General features: G+C 38.1%; 1 protein-coding gene across 2 annotated transcripts in view; it reads left to right on the forward strand.

The window, feature by feature from the left end:
- Positions 1-19,662, forward strand: part of PIK3C2G (phosphatidylinositol-4-phosphate 3-kinase catalytic subunit type 2 gamma) — a 464,615-nt gene that overhangs the window by 35,100 nt on the left and 409,853 nt on the right. The gene's annotated exons all lie outside the window — the stretch shown is intronic.

Genomic DNA, 19,662 nt, shown 5'->3' on the forward strand with positions numbered 1-19,662 from the left:
GCTTCCAATTATTGGGTGCGGTATTCTATAGAAGTCCATTACATCAAACTTGTTCATTGTATTTTTCATATCTTCTGTATGGCTAATGATATTTTTGTCTGATTGATCTATACATTGTGTGAGATTCCTGTTAAACACTTCTGTTAAGAAGATGGATTTGATCATTTCTGTTGTAGTGCTATGGAGTTTGGAGGAATTATTGTAAGTACCTATCTCAGATATTCACCTTGTGTGTTGGATTTTTGCCTCTATAAAGTGCTCCTCCTTACCTCCTGAGCTTTTTCTTGTTTTCTTGGTTCTGGTAGGGGGGCCTATTTTCTGTGTTTGTCTGTGTTTGTGTTTTAATATAACTACACAGGCTTGTTGTTACTGTTATTATGGATTGCCTAAAATATCTTTTTAAATAATCTGAATTTTAAGAAATTATCATCATTTGGTTTCCCGTATATCTGTGATAAGCCACCCTTAGCTTTTTAAAAATCATTTTCAACACAATTAACAACCTGTTGTTTTTATATATTTCCAGAACTTTACACTACATGTTTCTGCTATTCACTTGTTTATTTCTCCATGTTAGAGAATGCTGACATTTGCATCTCATTTAACAGAAGACATGACAAGACATTTGTCCTCCTTTGGCCTCCCCTACCAAAATCAGCATCATACTTTTTCCATCCTTCTTGCAACTTGACACAGTTCTTCTTTCTTTCTTTGTCTTTTTTTTCCCCATTCCCTCTTCTCTTTCTACTGCCAGAAAGGCACATCCTTTGTTATCTCAATGTTTTATTCAAGAATATTAAGTTAACTATTTCTATGCTTTCTCCTGGACAATATGTGTAAGTAACTTTTAAAGCCCAGGTCCCCTAACCCGATTCATAAAGTCTTGTGGTCCAGTGTGTAATTTTTTTTATTATTTTTATTTTTCACAGGCAGAGTGGACAGTGAGAGAGACAGAGAGAAAGGTCTTCCTTTTCTGTTGGTTCATCCCCCAGTGGCCGCTGCAGCCGGCGCGCTGTGGCTGGTGCACCACGCTGATCTGAAGCCAGGAGCCAGGTGCTTCCTCCTGGTCTCCCATGCAGGTGCAGGGCCCAAGCACTTGGGCCATCCTACACTGCCTTCCCAGGCCACAACAGAGAGCTAGACTGGAAGAGGAGCAACCGGGACAGAATCCGGCGCCCCGACTGGGACTAGAACCCGGTATGCCGGCGTCGCAGGTGGAGGATTAGCCTATTGAGCCGTGGTGCCAGCCTAGAGTGTAATTTTATCTAACTTATTTGCCCTCCACATTAGAATTGTTCCTATTTCTACAGCTAATATTTAGAATTATCACATTAACTTCCATCTTTCTTCCTCCTTATTTCTGATGATCTCAGGAAGATCTCCTTACCAAGTACATTCTTTAAAAATTTCCCTCGTCCAGCGCCGCGGCTCACTAGGCTAATCTTCCCCCTGTAGCGCCGGCACCCCGGGTTCTAGTCCCAGTCAGGGCACCGGATTCTGTCCTAGTTGCTCCTCTTCCAGTCCAGCTCTCTGCTGTGGCCCGGGAGTGCAGTGGAGGATGGCCCAGGTCGTTGGGCCCTGCACCCGCATGGGAGACCAGGAGAAGCACCTGGCTCCTGGCTTCAGATCAGTGCAGTGCGCTGGCCGTGGCGGCCATTTGGGGGGTGAACCAACAGAAGGAAGACCTTTCTCTATGTCTCTCTCTCATTAACTCTGCCTGTTAAAAAAAAAATTCCCCCAGTTGTGGTATTCTAGAAATAAGCTTCCTCAGTTTTATACCCGTGTGTCACTTCGCATTTGAGTTGGGTTCTGAGAAATGCAGTGATAGGCAGTTTGTCATTTTGCAAACATAACACATCTGTACTCCAACCCAGAGGGCTACAGCATCACTAGGTGATAGGAATTCTTCACTTCCGTTATAATCTAATGGGACCACTGTCATTTTCATGGTCCACTGTTGACCAAAGTGCTGCCACAAGACTGTATGTATGAGAGGATGTTTCTATTTTGTTCCCTGAGTGACAGTTTTGCTGAGACATTCTTCATCTGGTATTTTTGTTTCCTGATCATGTTGGTTTCCTGCTTTTCATTTACATCCCGTTCTGATTACTCTCTCCTTATTGTTCATCTATGAATAGGAGTGATTTTTTTCCTTAGCCAGCTACTTTTTAAGGACTGTATGTAAGAGAACCAAGAAAACGAGCTCTGTGAGCAAGCAGCCTGGAATTCAGGCCTGCTGTGTCCAAAAAGTTTCTTGTCAACTCTCCAGCTTCTGAGTGAGTCCCTTCTGGCGAAGGAAAGTTATAGGGAACGCCGGCTCCCGGCGAAGGCTGGCGCATCGCCTTCTGAAGGGCCATGCAAGGCATTGATTTGTCTCAGTGACTGAGCTCAGTGTCACCACAGTTTCTGCCTCTTTCTTGCCAGACTCATTGCCTGCTTGCTAACATAGTTTTAATACAATCTTAGTAGCATCAGTGTGGGTATTTCAGTGCTGTGCCCATATATGTGTTTGCCTGTGTGTGGGCCTATGTGTGTGTATTGTGTGCATGTGTGTTTCTGTGTGTCTGAGGATGTACATGGATGATGATATATTCAACCTCTGAGAAGAGACTTCTGTGGGAAGAGCCACTTGGGCTCTGCTGGAATCCCTCTTCAGATGGGCACTGGCTATTTTCCAATTTAACCAAATTTCAATTTAACCAAATCTATGAAATTAAAATGGAATAATGTTGTAACCCCAATCTAGTTTAAGATTCTCTGAACACATTAACATATATGCACACATAGCCTTAATAGAAAGTGTCATTGGGAGGTTTTTGTCTTGTCTCAAATTTATGGTGATTTTATGCCTTTCATATGACTTACCTTATTTTCCACTTTCATGTAGTGTTCATATATCTGGCCTATTTGGTGGTAAAAATTCCTGCTCTAATAAATTGTCTTTTCTCTATTATTATTAATTTTCATTCATTTGTGTCCGTTTCAAATGACTTTACCAACTAATCATATTTGTTATTACAGATTATTTTAAACATTTATTGAAAACCACCAGATTTTCTTTTAGCCAAATATAACAAATGAACAATGCACATGCTATTTTTTAAAATCATAAAACTATAAGTAGTGTGCAAAATAAAAATCAAGACAAAACAAATAATATAAATTTTGAAAGTATAATTCCTTTTTGGATCGAACAATACAATATAATTCATTTTCACACCATGCCTTAAACTTAAACATCACTACTGGTCAATGATTTCTATTTTAAGAGGTTTATGAGGGGCCAGCACCATGGGATAGCAGGTAAAGCCACCGCCTGTAGTGTTGGCATCCCATATGGGCACCGGTTTGAATCCCAGCTGCTCCACTTTCTATCCAGCTCTTTGCTATGACCTGGGAAAGCAATAGAAGATGGTCCAACCCTTGGGCCCCTGCACCCATGTGTGAGACCTGGAAGAAACTCCTGGCTCCTGGCTTTGGATCGGCCCAGCTCTGGCCATTGCGGTGGTTTGGGGAGAGAACCAGTGGATGGAAGAGCTCTCTCTCTGCCTCTGCTTCTCCTTAACCCCGCTTTTCAAACAAATACATAAATCATTTTTTTTAAAAGAAGTTTTTGAAATGTTTATTTATTGTTTATTTTTTCTACTGTAAAGGCAGAGATACAGAAAGAGAGAGAGAGAGGCAGGCCATCCTCTCGTTCACTCCTCAAATGCCAACAGCTGCAGTCCTGGGCCAGGTGGAAAACGGGATCAAAGAACCAAATCCAGGACTCCCAAGTGGGTGGCAAGGATTCAGCTTCTTGAGTCGTCTTTTGCTCCTTCCCAGGGTGTATGTTAGCAGGAAGCTGGAATGGAGAACGAAGTAGTACTCAAACCAGGCACTCATGTATGGGATGCTTGCATCTGGGGTGAGAGGTTAACTGCTGCACCAAACCCTCTACCCAAGAACTTCTGATAATCCTAGTTTGTCAGAAGGTTAAATCATAAACTGTTGCAATCAAGATGGGATTGTTGAATTGATCTTTTAAAATGTTATTTTCTAATGATTAATTAGTCTTGACTCTTCCACTTCCTACCTATATGGATTCTGCAAGATGCTCAAATTATTTGCAACTTAATTTTCTCTAAATGAAGGTTGTTAATGCAGGCTCACAGAATTCTCATAAGGATTATGTTTTGTATGAAGATTAAATAAATTAAAACTATAAAACTTATAATATCTGCAACATTCTTAATTAGCTCTAAGTGTTACTAATTGTAATTATTCAAAGATATTTTTCTAGTTCATTATTTTGGAAGTGAACAATCATTCAAGATATGTTAATAATTGTGACTGGAAGAGGTTATAGCCACTTTTAGCCTTTCATTCTCCTGTAATATGACAAAGGATAAGGCACATGGCCCCTTTTGGACTAAGAGTCCCAGCACTTCTCCCTTGGCCTGCCACTGACATGTGTGGTGTATCTAAGAAATATGTGTATTATCCAAACCAGGTCAGTTAGATTCCTTCCCCTAAACTGACATGATTTGCCATTTGAGAGCATGTTCCCCACCCTTGGATGTAAAGCCCATTTGCCACAGGAAACAAAGAAACTACAAAAGGGAAGGAATTAAAACAGAGCAAGAAAATCTTTGTTGAACTGTGTGCATGTGCCCAGTTCACATTACCGTCCTTTATGCACTGACTTCTGCCACTTTTGACCAACAGTCCTGATCAAAACAGGGCCACTTACAATGTATCTTGAGCAAATTTGTTTTAAAAGCATCACATACTATAGCCCCCACTTGAAATTTTACAAAATATACTATGCATTCACAAAGTAGAGTTAACATTCTAAAGACTCCTACAACAAAGGGAAACACATTTACCTTACTTCAACTCACTGTTTCTCAAACAAGACTTTATAGTTCAGATATTTAATTCCAATAGAATTTATTTTCCATTTTAATCTATTTTTAATGATGTTAAATATTATCTGAATGATTAATCTGGTGTAACCTAACATTTAGTCCATGTCTAACTTGACCTAAAATAGGCATACACTAGGGTCTTTTGATGTGTTTTGTCTTTTCCTCTTTGATGATGCATATATTCAACTGTTCAATAGATTCTATATTATAATTATTGTCTTTAAAATGTGTATACTTGTTCAACACAAATCTCTAAAATATTTTCCTATCCTTTCCTTTTCTTGGCCTATTTTAAAATCAGCCTGTTAATTTCCTCATTAAAAGTATTGACTTAAAATCATAAATTCTTCCAACCTTGATTTATATTTTTATAAGCTTACATCTTCCCATGAGTAAATATTATTTCTACCCAGATTCTAAGGACTTAACACATTTTCCTGTATTCCACGTACAAAGTTAAATCACTTATGAAGCATAATTATCTCCTTTTTAGTGGTTATGTCCTCATTTATTTTATTGTATTAGCTATACTTTCTTAAATAATTTGACAGAAGACATAATTATCCTATCTCTAACTTAAAGGAGAAAGCTCATAGTGTTTTTTTCTCTTTTTTTGAGATTAATTTATTTATTTTCATGCATTTCATAAATACAACTTTAGGAACACAGTAATTCTTCCCACTGTACCCACCCTGCCAACCACACTCCCACCTCTTCCTCCTCTCTCTCCTATTCCCAGCCTTATATTTTACTAAGATCTATTTTCAATTAACTTTATACACAGAAGATTAACTCTATTATAGGTAAAGAGTTCAACATTTTGTGTGAGAAAGGAAAAAAAAAGAAAATTAAAAAAAAAGAACTGTTCCTTAACAGTCCAGACAAGTGCTGTTCAAAGTCATTGCATCTCGAAGTTAATTCCACTTCTTCTTTTAGCATTCATTTTTTTTGAAAAGCTTAATTATATTTAAAGAGGAACCCAAGAATTATACATCTTTTGTGAGCACATAGACGTAACTATAGCTTATGAGACATGAGAATATCCTCCACTTAATACACTAAAATGAAGTAATTCTTTGAGAACAAGTTTTACTATTAATTCTCATGTGAATATTCCTGTTGTTTACTTTAGATTTCTTTTACTGGAGGAATTCCTGTCTTCACATTCTTTCATGATGTTGGCTTTCTTTCTGTGTTTCTGTGTGTAGCACATCCTTTATCATCTTTTGTAAGGCTTGGCAAGTAGTGACAAATTCTTTCAATGTTTGTTAAGAAAAGTCCTTATTTCATCTTCATTCATAAATGAGAGCTTTGCATGATATAATATTCTGGGTTGACAGTTTTTTTTTTTCCTCTTGAGATTTTTTTTTTTTTTTTGACAGAGTTAGCCGGTGATAGAGGGAGAGACAGAGATAAAGGTCTTCCTTTTCTGTTGGTTCACCCCCTAAATGGCCGCTATGGCTGGTGTGCTGCGCCCATCTGAAGCCAGGAGCCAGGTGCTTCCTCCTGGTCTCCCATGCGGGTGCAGGACCCAAGCACTTGGGCCATCCTCCACGGCCTTCTTGGGCCACAGCAGAGAGCTGGACTGGAAGAGGAGCAACCGGGACAGAATCCGGCGCCCCGACTGGGACTAGAACCCGGTGTGCCAGCGCCGAAGGTAGAGGATTAGCCAAGTGAGCCGCAGCACCAGCCCTTCTCTTGAGATTTGAATTATGTCTTGCCATTGTCTTCCAGCCTTTGGGTTTCTAATGAAAAGTCACCTGTGAGTCTAACTGGAGATCCTCTGGAAGTAATCTGGCTTTTTTGCTCATGAACATTTTAGACTCTTTGTGCTTTACTGTGGAAAATTTGACTACAATGTGTCGTGGTGAAGATCTTTTCTAGTCATGTAGGTTAGGAGTTCTATGTGCTTCCTGTACTTGGACATTCCTTTCTTTCTCCAAATTAAGGTTGTTCTCTGTAATCATTTTACTAAATAAGCCTTCTAGTCCCTTCTCTCTATCCACACCTTCAGAAACTCCTAAGTCCTGTATGTTGGGTTGTTTGATAGTATCTCATAGATCTCCAATATTGTTTTCAAGTTTTCTAATTTCTTCTTCTTGTTTTTGGTGTGACTGTAAAATTTCCAGAGATTTGTCTTCTAGCTTGGATATTTTTTCTTCTGCCTCACCAACTCTGTTGCTAAGGCTTTCCACAGTTTGATCTTTTTGAATTCTTCATTTTTATAATTTCATGTTGATTTCTCTTTAAAATCTCAATTTCATGGGAAAAATTTTCATTCATAACATATATGGTTTTATTTAGTTTGTGGATTTGCTTCTGATTGCTTTTGAGTAATCCTAAGATTAATTTTTTGGATTCCATTTCTGACATTTCCTCAATCTCTTTTTCACTTTCTAATATTAGCATTTTGTCATGGTCCTTTGAGGGGGTCATAGTGTCTTCCTTTTTCTTGTCTCCTGAATTTTTTGCATTTATTTTAGGCATTTGTAGATTTTTTTTTCCCTCTGATGGCTTTTATCTTTGAGCTGTGCCTCTGTAGCTTACTGGAATGTCTACACTTTCAATGAATTCCAAGATTGTGTGGTGGGTTTGGCCAGGACGCTCTGGTCATTGATCCAGGATGGGGTGGGTATCCAGGGTAGCACACAAGTTGGGCATGGTAGCTCTCCTCTGGTTAACTGGATAGAGATGAATTATCACCTCTGTTGGTGCAACTAACCCTTGTCCTCTTCTCTGAGGAAATCCCAGGTGTTAGCCCCCACTGTGTTCAACATCCATCCACATCACCATATGAACTGAATATATGATCTGTGCCGTCATTCTTATGAGCACTGTTCTGTCTGCTGTGAGCTCTGAGAATGTGCTGAAACATTCTGTGACTGCCCAGAACCCAGCCACACCCTGCCTCCTCTCACATAGTCACAGTGTTTTCTCAGACTCAGCACTCAAGGTGAAGGAGTGGAAGTGAGGCGACTTTGCCCCACTAGCCTGTCCTGTCCACAGGAGACGGAGGTGCTCCCAGAGCCATTGTCCATGTGGGTTCCAGCCTGCTGGATCTCATCCAGTCCAGCCAACCAGATTCAGTCAGTGGGGAACATGGATTTTTCTTTCTGGTAAGATCACTGGATCACAGATGAGCACAATACTCACCAGCTGCGGCCCCACTCACTTCACGATTGTGCTGGGCTCAAAAGGCAGTCCCACAGGCAGCACTTCCCTTCTGTAGAGATGGCTCCTCCTCCCGCCTGTTGCTGATGGGTGCCGCTGGCCCAGTGGAGACCACGCCAGTCGGTTGCTCTTGAACTGTTGTTGTTGCCCGTGCTGACTGGGTGGAGGGTGACCACAATAATTGCTGGGTGCGTTCACAAGAGTTGGAGCAAGTGCCAACTGCTTATGTCCAAAAAATGGCTCCAGCGCTCCCATTGTTGGCTGCTAATTGCTGCTGTAGGCAGAGAAGGGGAGAAAGAGAGATGTGCCACTTTTTCCACCAACTCTGAATGAACAGTCACCCTACCACCCTGAGGGATCCAGGCCAGACTCAAAAATGGTGCAGTTCACTAAGCTCTCCCTCCAGCTGTATCGACAGCAGCAGGGGCCCATGCAGTCCAATCTCACCTGATTTGCCAGGGCAGGCACTTTTTCCATATCCAAGCTGCTGGCTCCTTTCTTGTCTCATTGCTCCTTGCTGCCTGTCTGCACCTAACACGACAGTCCAGCCTGTTTCTGCTGCTTTAGCAGGACCTCCCACTGCAGTTTCCCCTGCAGCTTTACCCTGCGAATGGACTTTCTACATGTTTGTATATTAATTTCACTTAGCCTAAATCAGACCACCGTGTTGCTATTGTGCCATCTTGAAACACCCCTTTTCTCTTTTACACTGTATTGTCACACTGTACTCACCCTTCTTTCTGTGATGTTGTGAAATGGCCCAATTACCTGTGAGATGGAGTGACATGTATGGCATAGGCATTGTGACTTCAGCATGATTTTTTTTCTTAGTTATTCAAGAACTATCACCTTTAATTTAAAGAAAGCACTTTCTGACTCCTCTTTAGCATATCTTAATTGCCAGCATCTTACCCTTTCATTTTGGGGCATTATTAATTAAAATAAGTGTTACTTGGTTGCAAGCACCATGATACATGAGAGTTGATCTGACAGTGACTAATGGGTAGGTAGCAGGTACAGCATGGATACTCTAGACAAAGGAGTGATTCCTGTCCTGGAAAGGACAGAGCAGAATGGCATAATATTTCACCATATTGTTCAGAAGGGCACACAATTTAAAGCTTTTAAATTATTTACTTATGGGATTCTCCATTTAATATTTTCAGACCACCATTGACAGAGAATAATTGAAACCACAGAAAGTGAAACCATGAATAATGGCAGGGAGTACAACTGTATAGATCTCAACAGCATTAATTATAATGCATTTTTGGACAACTGTCATCACCATTCATCTCAAGAATATTTTCATCTTCCCGAATTTTTAATGTTCCACATTATACAGTATGATCACTAATGTTGACAATAATTAACTGAGTATTTCAAAACACTCAATATAGAAAAATTGAATATCTCCAAACTAAAGAAATAACATATCTCTGAAGTGATAGATAAGCCCATAATCCTGATCTGATCAATATACATCATATACATTTATTGAAATGCCACCTTGTATCCCACAATTACTGTGAGTCAATTAAAATACATGTAATTAAATAATTTAAATTTGAGAGCTACAACAGAATTAGCTAACTAATGTTTTGTATTCCATCTCCTCTCAAGAGAAGAAGAGAGACAGAAATCCCAACATGGAAATGGTTAGAGTGAAGCATGTTTTCTGGTTGAAATTTCATCTATGCAGGGTGATTTGTTGGTTTCTTGGACTCCATTTCACCTATTTTTCCTCAAGAGAATCGTGGTTCTCCTCTAGGACTCTGCTACTTTGCAGTTTTCCAGTGGAAGCTGTTCATTCTCCCTTGCCCTGCACTAAGGAACAGAAAAGTAGGTCAGTGTTCTTCTAGGTTGCTCTTGCCTTCCAGGCCAGTCTTTCTCAATAAAGCATACAACTCACTGATCAGGGAGAACACAGATATTTGTCCCTTTGGGACTGGCTTATTTCACTCAGCATGATGTTTTCCAGATTCCTCCATTTTGTTGCAAATTACCAGATTTCATTTTTTTTACTGCTGTATAGTATTCTATAGAGTACATATCCCATAATTTCTTTATCCTGTCTTCTGTTGATGGGCATTTAGGTTGATTGCATGCCTTAGCTATTGTGAATTGAGCTGCAATAAACATGGAGGTGCAGACAGCTCTTTTATTTGCCAATTTAATTTCTTTTGGGTAAATTCCAAGGAGTAGGATGGTTGGGTCATGTGGTAGGGCTATATTCAGGTTTCTGAGGAATCTCCAAACTGTCTTCCATAGTGGCTTTACCAGTTTGCGTTCCCACCAGCAGTGGATTAGGGTACCTTTTTCCCCACATCCTCGCCAGCATCTGTTGTTAGTTGATTTTTGTATGTAAGCCATTCTAACTGGGGTGAGATGAAAAAAAAAAAAAACATACAACTCTACTCTTTCAAGTCTACTGATGTTTTACTCTACCACCTCAGGTCACTTCTACATCCTGAAATCCACTAACCTTGTTCCTATACCTTCGTTAAGGGTCTTTGCTATGACTTGCACCTGGTTCAGCATCTTCACTTCGCATTCTAATTTCTACCCCTCTGGACAACCTCAGAACCACATGTGAATCTACTAAATAATGTAATTTCATCCTTTTCTAATAGAACAATGTTTTCGCTCTGTATCTGTGGCAATACAATCAACCTGTATTTCCCAGCCTTCCCAGTAGTAATAATATATTCAGGCCAAAGAGATACGCAGAAGTGATAAAAATGATTTTCCTAGTCAGGTCCTTAAAAGAAATTAGTTGGCATTTCAACTTTTCCCCTCTTACTAGGACCAAAAATGGACAAAAGAAGGTGACAGGGCCTTACAGGGCATTTTTCCTCTGCTATCTCAGACTATTTGTTTTTTTTTTTTTTTGATCCATTCATTTTATTGATCCATGTTTGTTTTTTGATCCATTCATTAATTACTGATTTTCTCCAACACGTTGATTCAGTCTCAGATTAATCATATCTTTATCTTTTCTCAATCTCTAGACTTTTTAAACAAGATTCTTGAGTGCAAAGACAACATGCATCTCCTACATGGAAGAATTGTGTACAATTACTTTTTAAAAAAGATATATTTATTTATTTATTTGAAAGGTAGAGTTACAGAGAGAAAGAGGGAAAGTGAGAGAGAGAGAGAGAAAGAGAGTGAGAGAGAGCAAGAGAGAATGAGAGAGAGAGAGAGAGAGAGAGAGAAAGAGAGACACCTTCCATTTGCTGTTTCACTCCCCAAATGGCCACAATGGCTGATCTGAAGCCGAGAGCCAAGAACTTCTTCCAGGTCTCCCAGGTGGGTGTTGGGGCATAAGTACTTGGGGCATCTTCCACTGCCTTCCCAGGAGCATTAGCAGAGAGCTAGATTGGAAGTGGAGCAGCCGGGACTCAAACTGGCACCTATATGGTATACTGGTGCCACAGGCAGTGTCTTTACCCACAATACCCCAGTGCAAGCCCCATGTGCAATTACTTAGCATATTTACTTAAATTTTGTACAAATTCTCAAATTCCGCATGTCCTATAAATCACACTACCCATCATTTTTTATGATTTATGACATTAGCAACTACTTGAAGCAAATGTAAAGCTTAATGTACTATTATATATTGAACAACCTTGTCATCATCACTGCACCATATTAAAATACAAGCATTTTCTGTCACCCCAAAAGCCTAGTTTGTGTCCCCATCACAATGTTTTCCTTTCTCCAAAAGTAATCACTGATGTCACTTCTATATTTTTCTATATAACTTCATCAAACACATGTGTGTCCCTAAAGTGTATATTGCCTTCTTATTTGGGTTGTGGTGGGATCAGAATTGGGTATTTGATTAATTAAACTTTTTCCATTGAATGTGTTTCTTCCCATTTCTCTTGTTTTAGCAATTTATTTGTTGAAGAAAGTGGGTTATATTTTCCTGTTCAGAGATTTCCTCTTGATTTATTTTAACATGTTCCTGTGCCTTCTGTATTTCCTGTGCATTAGTAACTGAATTTAGAGGCATAATCAAATTCATATTAAATTTTTCTGGCAAGACTTCTTTATGGTAGTTTTGAATTCTTTATCAGAAAGCAGAAAATGCCTGCCTGACTCCCTTTTATGGTGTCAACAGCTACCAATGCCTGATGCCAACATTTTATAATTCATTAGCTATCTTACAATATTGAAACTTCAATTTAATCATTCTTATTTTATTTATTTATTATTTATTTCTCTTCTAAAAAGAGAAATGGTTTCATCTCCTACCCAGTGGCCGTTTCATATTTCAAAAAACAAGTTAAATATTTGTGCAGGGGATTAACCCTACATTGTACACAGATAACTAATTATGTATGGCTATTATTATGAATTCCTAGACTTAAATATAGTTAGTATGCTTTAACCAACTCCTACTAAAAGCATTATGCTCCCCAACTCCCCAAGTCTTTTCCTGGAGCAGGTTTATTTCCATGAGATTACATCTTCCAGTTGTATCACAGGAGCTGGAGGCTGTCTTTTCCTTGTCTTATTTATTCCTGAGTCATATTCAGAGACATTGATGAATTATTACTCCAACTCCTTTATCATATTTAATGATGATAATTTAACAATACTTAGATATCAAACTGTTATTGGTTTTTTTATTTTTTTATTTTGTTCTATAATTTTTATTTGTCTTATTTAAAATAATTTTTTAACTATTGATTTCAAAGATGGTTGATGTAAAGGGAACTTACATCCACTGGTTTATTCCTCAGTGTCCCCAAAGTATGGGGCTGTTCTCCACCAAAGCCAAGGATCTGAACCTCCACCGCAGCCTCTCATGTGGGTGGCTGTGACCCAAGCATTCCATTCATGTTCCACCCTTCTCAGGCAAAGCAGCAGTGAGCTGGATCAGAAATGAAGTGGCCAGGACTGAAACCAGAGCTCCAATATGGGATGCCAACCCACAAATGGCAGCTTACCCTGCTGTTCCACAATGCCAGCCCTCAAAATGTTCTTGAAACCAGGTCTCAATGACTGATTTAATTATCTCAGATGGATTATGCAGAAATATACCCAAAATATAAGCCTTGAATAAGTTTTTCATGAATATTAATTTTTCTTTCTCTAAGGCAAATAAGCTTAATAGAATTCTATATGAAATTTTCTAAGTAGGGGCCACCATTTTGGCGTAGTGGGTAAAGCTGATCCCAGTGACACCAGCAAGCTACAGGGGAATCTGCTTGTGTATCAACTGTTCCTCTTCCAACCCAGTCCCTGCTGATGGCCTGGGAAAGCAGCAGAAAACGGCCCAAATGCTTGAGTTCTTGCATCAACAGGGGAGGCCAGAAAGATGCTGCTGGGTCCTGGCCTTGGCCCAGCCCAGTCCCTGTCGTTGAGGCCATTTAGGAAGTGAACCAGCGGATGGAAGAGATTTCTTTTTGTCTCCCCCTCACTCTCTGAAATGTGGCATTTCAAATAAATAAATAAATATATTTTAAAATAATAAATAAATTCTCTAACTTAGGTATAAATTTGTGTCTATGAACTTACTTGAAGGCAAGAGCTATGTTTCATTATTTTTGTGTACACAATACATGCCTTGTAAATTGGTTCACATAATATATTTAAAACAGCACTGCATAAATAAATATACAAATAATAGATGTACAAATAAATGAACTTATTTTCAAACCAATATCCCTTGAAAAATAAGAATAAATGACAACTTCAAGTTTTCCAAATTCAAGTTTAGGTAGTTTAATGGGAAGTGAAATTTCTATAGCATTATACATGATTAAGGAAATGTCCATTATTCACATAAAGGGTCACTGATTGGGACTGTCTGGGAATTAATGTTTTCCCCAAGTACATGTTATATTTAATGAGGTGAAAAATTGAACTTATGAAAATATAAATGCTTAATTTATTAATCAATTCCAAATTTGAAATGGAAGAAGCCAAAATAAATAATAAAAATGTTTATATTTGGTTGTTGTCTTCTCTGTATTCATATAACAAATTGGGCTAAGGAGAGTCAGATTTATGTCTGCATAGTATACACCGTTGGTTCAGCAGATGAAGAGAGATATAGGAATTAGTTCGGCCAATGAAAAGAAGCTTAGAAATTTGAGATCATTTTTCCAACTCAAAGTTCCAGAAACGAAGAGTGCTGCCATAGTTAGACGTTTCCTTCACCTTTCTAAACATGTCTTATGTAGGTAAAATCTCCATTATCCATGACTTTTATATTAAAAAAAACTCTAAATTTTCTATGCCAAAAATATGTTATCTGAACTAAAGATCATTTTACTTTGCTCTCACAATTTGTTTTTTCATTCTCTTCTCATCTGCCTCCTGCAGATATTCTTAGTAACATGGTCAGAACAGTTTGGATCAAGAACACTGAAAGGTTTTTATCCTTTTATGTTTTGTAAAATAAATATTTGTGTTCCTATTCTGAGCAGGGGAGCTACTGATATGATGTTTACACCATTACAGATTTAGAAAATAGAAGCAGCTGGAAGAGGCTGCCCTTTTTCAGATAGGCGTCTGCACTTTCTCTTTGAGGCCAGTTAAGTAATTAACCCTCAATAAAAGATGATTTCTTGCTAGTTGAACTGAATAGAAGGTATTCTAAAAAGTTGTCATTATTAATAACATCCTTAAAATAGTCATTTGAATTTTGCTGAATATTCCAACATATGATAGAGGACTATTTTTGTGTGGTTCTCTATACTTCTTTTTTTCAGTATCCATCTTTATTTAAATAAAAATTTTCTGGCTTTATGGAAGCATAATTTATAAAACTCATACATACTAAATGTATACAATGTGATGTTTGGATACATATACATTATAATATGATTGCTGCAATCAAACTAACATATTTGTCACCTCACATTTTATTGTATGTAATTTTTTTCTTTTTAAATTTATTTTTAAGAAATATAAATTTCATAAGTACAATGTTAGGAATATAGTTATTCCTCCCACATATCAGCCCTTTCACCCACACTTCCACCCTTCCTTCCCCTACCTCTTCCCTTGCTATTCCTGTTCTCCATTAAGATTAATTTTTCAATTAACTTTGTACACAGAAGACCAACTCTATACTAAGAAAAGATTTCAACAATTTGCACACACACATAGACACACACACAAAACCATTTGATAACTGATTTTACGGTTAACTCTCAATACAACTCATTGAAGACAGAGTTCCTACATGGGGAGTAAGTGCACAGTGCCTCTTGTTGTTAATTTAACAGCTAACACTCTTATGTATGATGTCAGTGACCACCTGAGGCTCTTGACAAGAGCTGCCTATGCTTTGGAAGCCTTTTGAGTTCACAAACTCTTCAGTATTTGGACAAGGCCATAAGTAAAGTGGAAGTTCTCTCTTGCCTTTAGAGAAAAGTACATCCTTCTTTGATGGCCCCTTCTTTCCACCGGGATCTCACTTACAGAGATTCTTCACATAGAACATTTTTTGCCACGGTGTCTTGGCTTCCCCTGCCTGAAATGTTCTCCTGGGCTTTTCAGCCAGATCAGGAAGTCTTAAGGGCTGATACTGAGGTCAGAGTGTTACTTAAAATGATTGTCATTCTATGAGTCTTGTAGTCTCTGATTTTCCAATCAATTTAGGAAGCTGCTTCTTATTTGCATAATGTATTCATTTTCTAAGTACTAGAAAAAAGTTGCACACATTTTAGTGGCTTTTCAATGCAAATGTGTATATTATTTTATAGCTCTGTAGGTCCAAAGTCCAACATAGGTCTCACCTGGTAAAAATGAAACTGTATTCCATGTTAGAGGCACTAAGAATTTGTTGTCTTGCATTTTCCAGCTTTGAAAGGCACTTCACAATTCTTGGCTCACAACCCCTATCTCCATATTCAGAGAGAAAAAGCAAATTCAGTTCTCACTTTGCATCACCATTCTAATTTTTTCTGCTTTGGGTCAAATTTCAAAGATATTTATGAGAACACTGGGACCACCCAGATAACCACCCTATTTTCAGGTCTGCTGGCTAGGAAACTTGATTCCATCTGTACACTTAATTTAATACAGGTTCCAGAGATTAAACATGGGAATATCTGGGGGCCCTAAATCTGCTTCCATACACAGCTTCTATAGTTCTGAAGTATTCCTTAAACCAAGAATGGATAGCTCTGTCAATTATGTCAGAATTGCTGCTAAACTATATGTGTAATTCTGATTAAAATCAAGTTATATGACTTTTAGTTGTTGTATACATTAATTTGTAAAGCAAAATGCAAATATTTATCAGCTCCCACTAAACACCATTTTGATTTGTTTATAAATTAAGAAATAGCTTCTTAATTATGTTGTTAAACAGAAGACTTGAAATTATTACAAATTTCTTTTTTTTAAAAAAAGATTTATTTATTTATTTGAAAGTCAGTGTTATACAGAAAGAGGAGAGGCAGAGAGCGAGAGAGAGAGAGAAAGACAGGTCTTCCATCCGTTGGATCACTCCCCAACAGGCCACAGTGGCAGGAGTTGTGCCAATCCAAAGCCAGGAACCAGGAGCTTCTTCTGGGTCTCCCATGCAGATGAAGGGACCCAAGACCTTGGGCCATCTTCTGCTGGTCTGCCATGCTATAACTGGATTGGAAGTGAGCAGCTGGAACTCAAACAGAGCTCATATGGGATGCCAGCACTGCAAACAGAAGCTTTACTCACTATGCCAAGCACCAGCTCCACAAATTTCTTAAAATCACAAAAGTTAATGTTGAAAAAATGAATCTGAAGAGACCTTTTTATTACATTTCCAGTGTGAGAAGTATTACTTATTCTCCTTTATCTCAAGATAATGAAATTTCCAGACGAGTTTGAAGTTTGCTGTGAAAAATTTTTGAAAAAAAATTGTTATTAATAGAAATTAGAAAGTGTTTAACCCTTTTTGGTAGAAATGATTTGAGTAGAGCCAATTCCATGGTGCAGAGCCTAATTCCAGGCATTCTCCAATTATCACATGAGCATGACATGTTCGTCCTGTGCCTTCCTTTACTCCTTATTTAAAATAGATATGGGATGGTGGGCATTTGGCCTTGAGGTTAAACCCTTAGTTGGGATGCCTACATCCCATATCAGAATGCCTGGGTTCAAGTCCTGCTTCTGCTATGATTTCACCTTGCTGCTGATGTGCATTCTGGAAGCCAGCAAGTTATAGCCCAACTGGTAAGGTCCCTCACACCTACATGGGGGGCTTTGTTCAAGTGTATTTCTGGCTTTGGTCCCTGTTTGTAAGAAACTAGGGAGTGAGCCAGCAGATGAGATCTCTCCTTCCCTTTCCCTCCCTCCCTTCCTGTCATTAAAATTAATAAATAATTAAAAACTTTAAATGTGAACACAAACTCTGAATTTAACATGATTTGATTCACTTTTGGAGCTCTAGTTTCCTAATTTATTCAGTGATGGTAAAAATACAATGTATATGACAAGTTGTGATGAGAAATTAATATGTTAACATATGTAAACATGTGTATGTGTGTAGAGCATTAGCAGAGGCTAAACATTAAATATCATTATAATTATCATTATTATTTATAATAAATTGGCCAAGCTTAAAATAATCTTTATTTTTAGCATCAAACTACTCATACTTTGTATAGAGAACTCTCAAAAGTAAATTTAAACACCCCAAAAATCAAGACTTTGAAATCCCCCTAATTATCAGAGTCCCTTTAACATAACTACATCTACAATTATAAGTTACGAAGGAGAAAGCAAGGCCATGGAAGTCTGGAATAGGATATTAGGTCTGATTGTTAAAGTCACACCTGCTGACAAATTCTGAGTCTATGACAGACAAGTAAAGGGAGGCAATTTGCTTTAATATAACTTTCATTACCAACCTAGAGATTAAAAATAGTAATTCCTGTCAAAGAAATTTGGATTATGTAATAACATATCTATGTGACGGGTTCTAGTCCCGGTCGGGGCACCGGATTCTGTCCTGGTTGCCCCTCTTCCAGGCCAGCTCTCTGCTGTGGCCAGGGAGTGCAGTGGAGGATGGCCCAAGTGTTTGGGCCCTGCACCCCATGGGAGACCAGGATAAGTACCTGGCTCCTGCCTTCGGATCAGCGCGGTGCGCCGGCTGCAGTGCGCCAGCCGCGGCGGCCATTGGAGGGTGAACCAACGGCAAAGGAAGACCTTTCTCTCTGTCTCTCTCTCTCTCACTGTCTACTCTGTCAAAAAAAAAAAAAAAAAAAAAAAAAAACAGAACAAAACAAAAAAAAACAAAAATAATCTATGTGACTCATGAATTACTAGAATCATTTGAAATAATATCTAAGGATTCATTATCTGGCATTTTCATTTTATTTCATTCTATAAACCTTGCCCGTGCATCTGTTAAAACTCCCAAATCTATCAGTTCTGTTACTTGACTGAAGATATAACAAATATTATTCATTATTCCTCAGAAGATCATGAATTTTTAAATTTTTTAATGCCAATATTATTAAAATTAATTTATATTGAAGAAAATATTGATAGAGAACTGGATTTGATAACTAGTCATTATCATAATTATTTCTTGAACTCTTTTTACATTTAACATACATATAGTTATTAAAATATATAATAAATAACCCTTAAAGGTGAGGCAAATAATTTTAACTTTCAATTTCTCAAACAATTTTAAAGTAAAGAAGTATGGTGAATGGCATCAAATGCAGCAGAGAAATAAACTTAATACAAGACTGAGAAATGCCAGTTGAATTTATTGACATGAAGCTCTTTGAAGAACTAGAAGTAGTTTTAGAGAAGTGGAAAAAGGAGTTTGCAAAAAAGGAGTTTGCTTCAAGAGTTTTGGGAAGGGGAGGAAAGAGTCCAGCCAACCATTAATATGATTGGCTATAAAGGACAGAAAAGAGTTTAGATTATGTCTAAATATGGCATAGCTCCTAATAAAGAAAGGACTGTTTAATGAGAGAGAGGCTTTAGGGAATGGGTGTTCAGCCTAGCAGTTGAGCTGTGCCTGACCCACCTAAGAGTGTCTGGGTTTGGTCCTGGCTCTGGCTCTACTTCTGGGAGGTGGCAGTGATGAGTCATTTCATTGGGTGCCTGCCACCTATGTAGGAAACCTGGACTGAGTTCCCAGTTGAGAGCACTTAGGGAGTGAACCAATAAATGAGCCCTTCCTCTCTTCTCTCCTTCACCTTCCCTCCTTTATGCCCTCTCAAATAAATTTAAAGAGGGAGAGATTGAGTCTTTAACATGTTAAATGCTTACAAATGATTGAATATAGAGGGAAATATTGACATTATAGGCAAGAAGGTACTCAATAGGTAAAGGAGTCCAAAGGGAAATTTTGTCTTTGGACATATTTATGAAACCCTCATCACAATTGAAATGGACTTATTTTTCTACCACAGGAATTTCATGAATCTATCCAAAGTCAATACTACCCTTAGGCTTATAATGAAGTGATCCCTGACAGAGTTTCATAGCACCCAAGGAATTATATCATTTGCCAAGGAAAAATTTCAAAACACTTGTTTGAATTTATTTTGCATATTTTTGCAGTATTCTTTATATCTAATTAAATATTTTTTGCCTTTTATAC

The sequence above is a fragment of the Oryctolagus cuniculus genome, chromosome 9 (genome assembly GCF_964237555.1).
Source record: "Oryctolagus cuniculus chromosome 9, mOryCun1.1, whole genome shotgun sequence".
NCBI classification, from domain to species: domain Eukaryota; kingdom Metazoa; phylum Chordata; class Mammalia; order Lagomorpha; family Leporidae; genus Oryctolagus; species Oryctolagus cuniculus.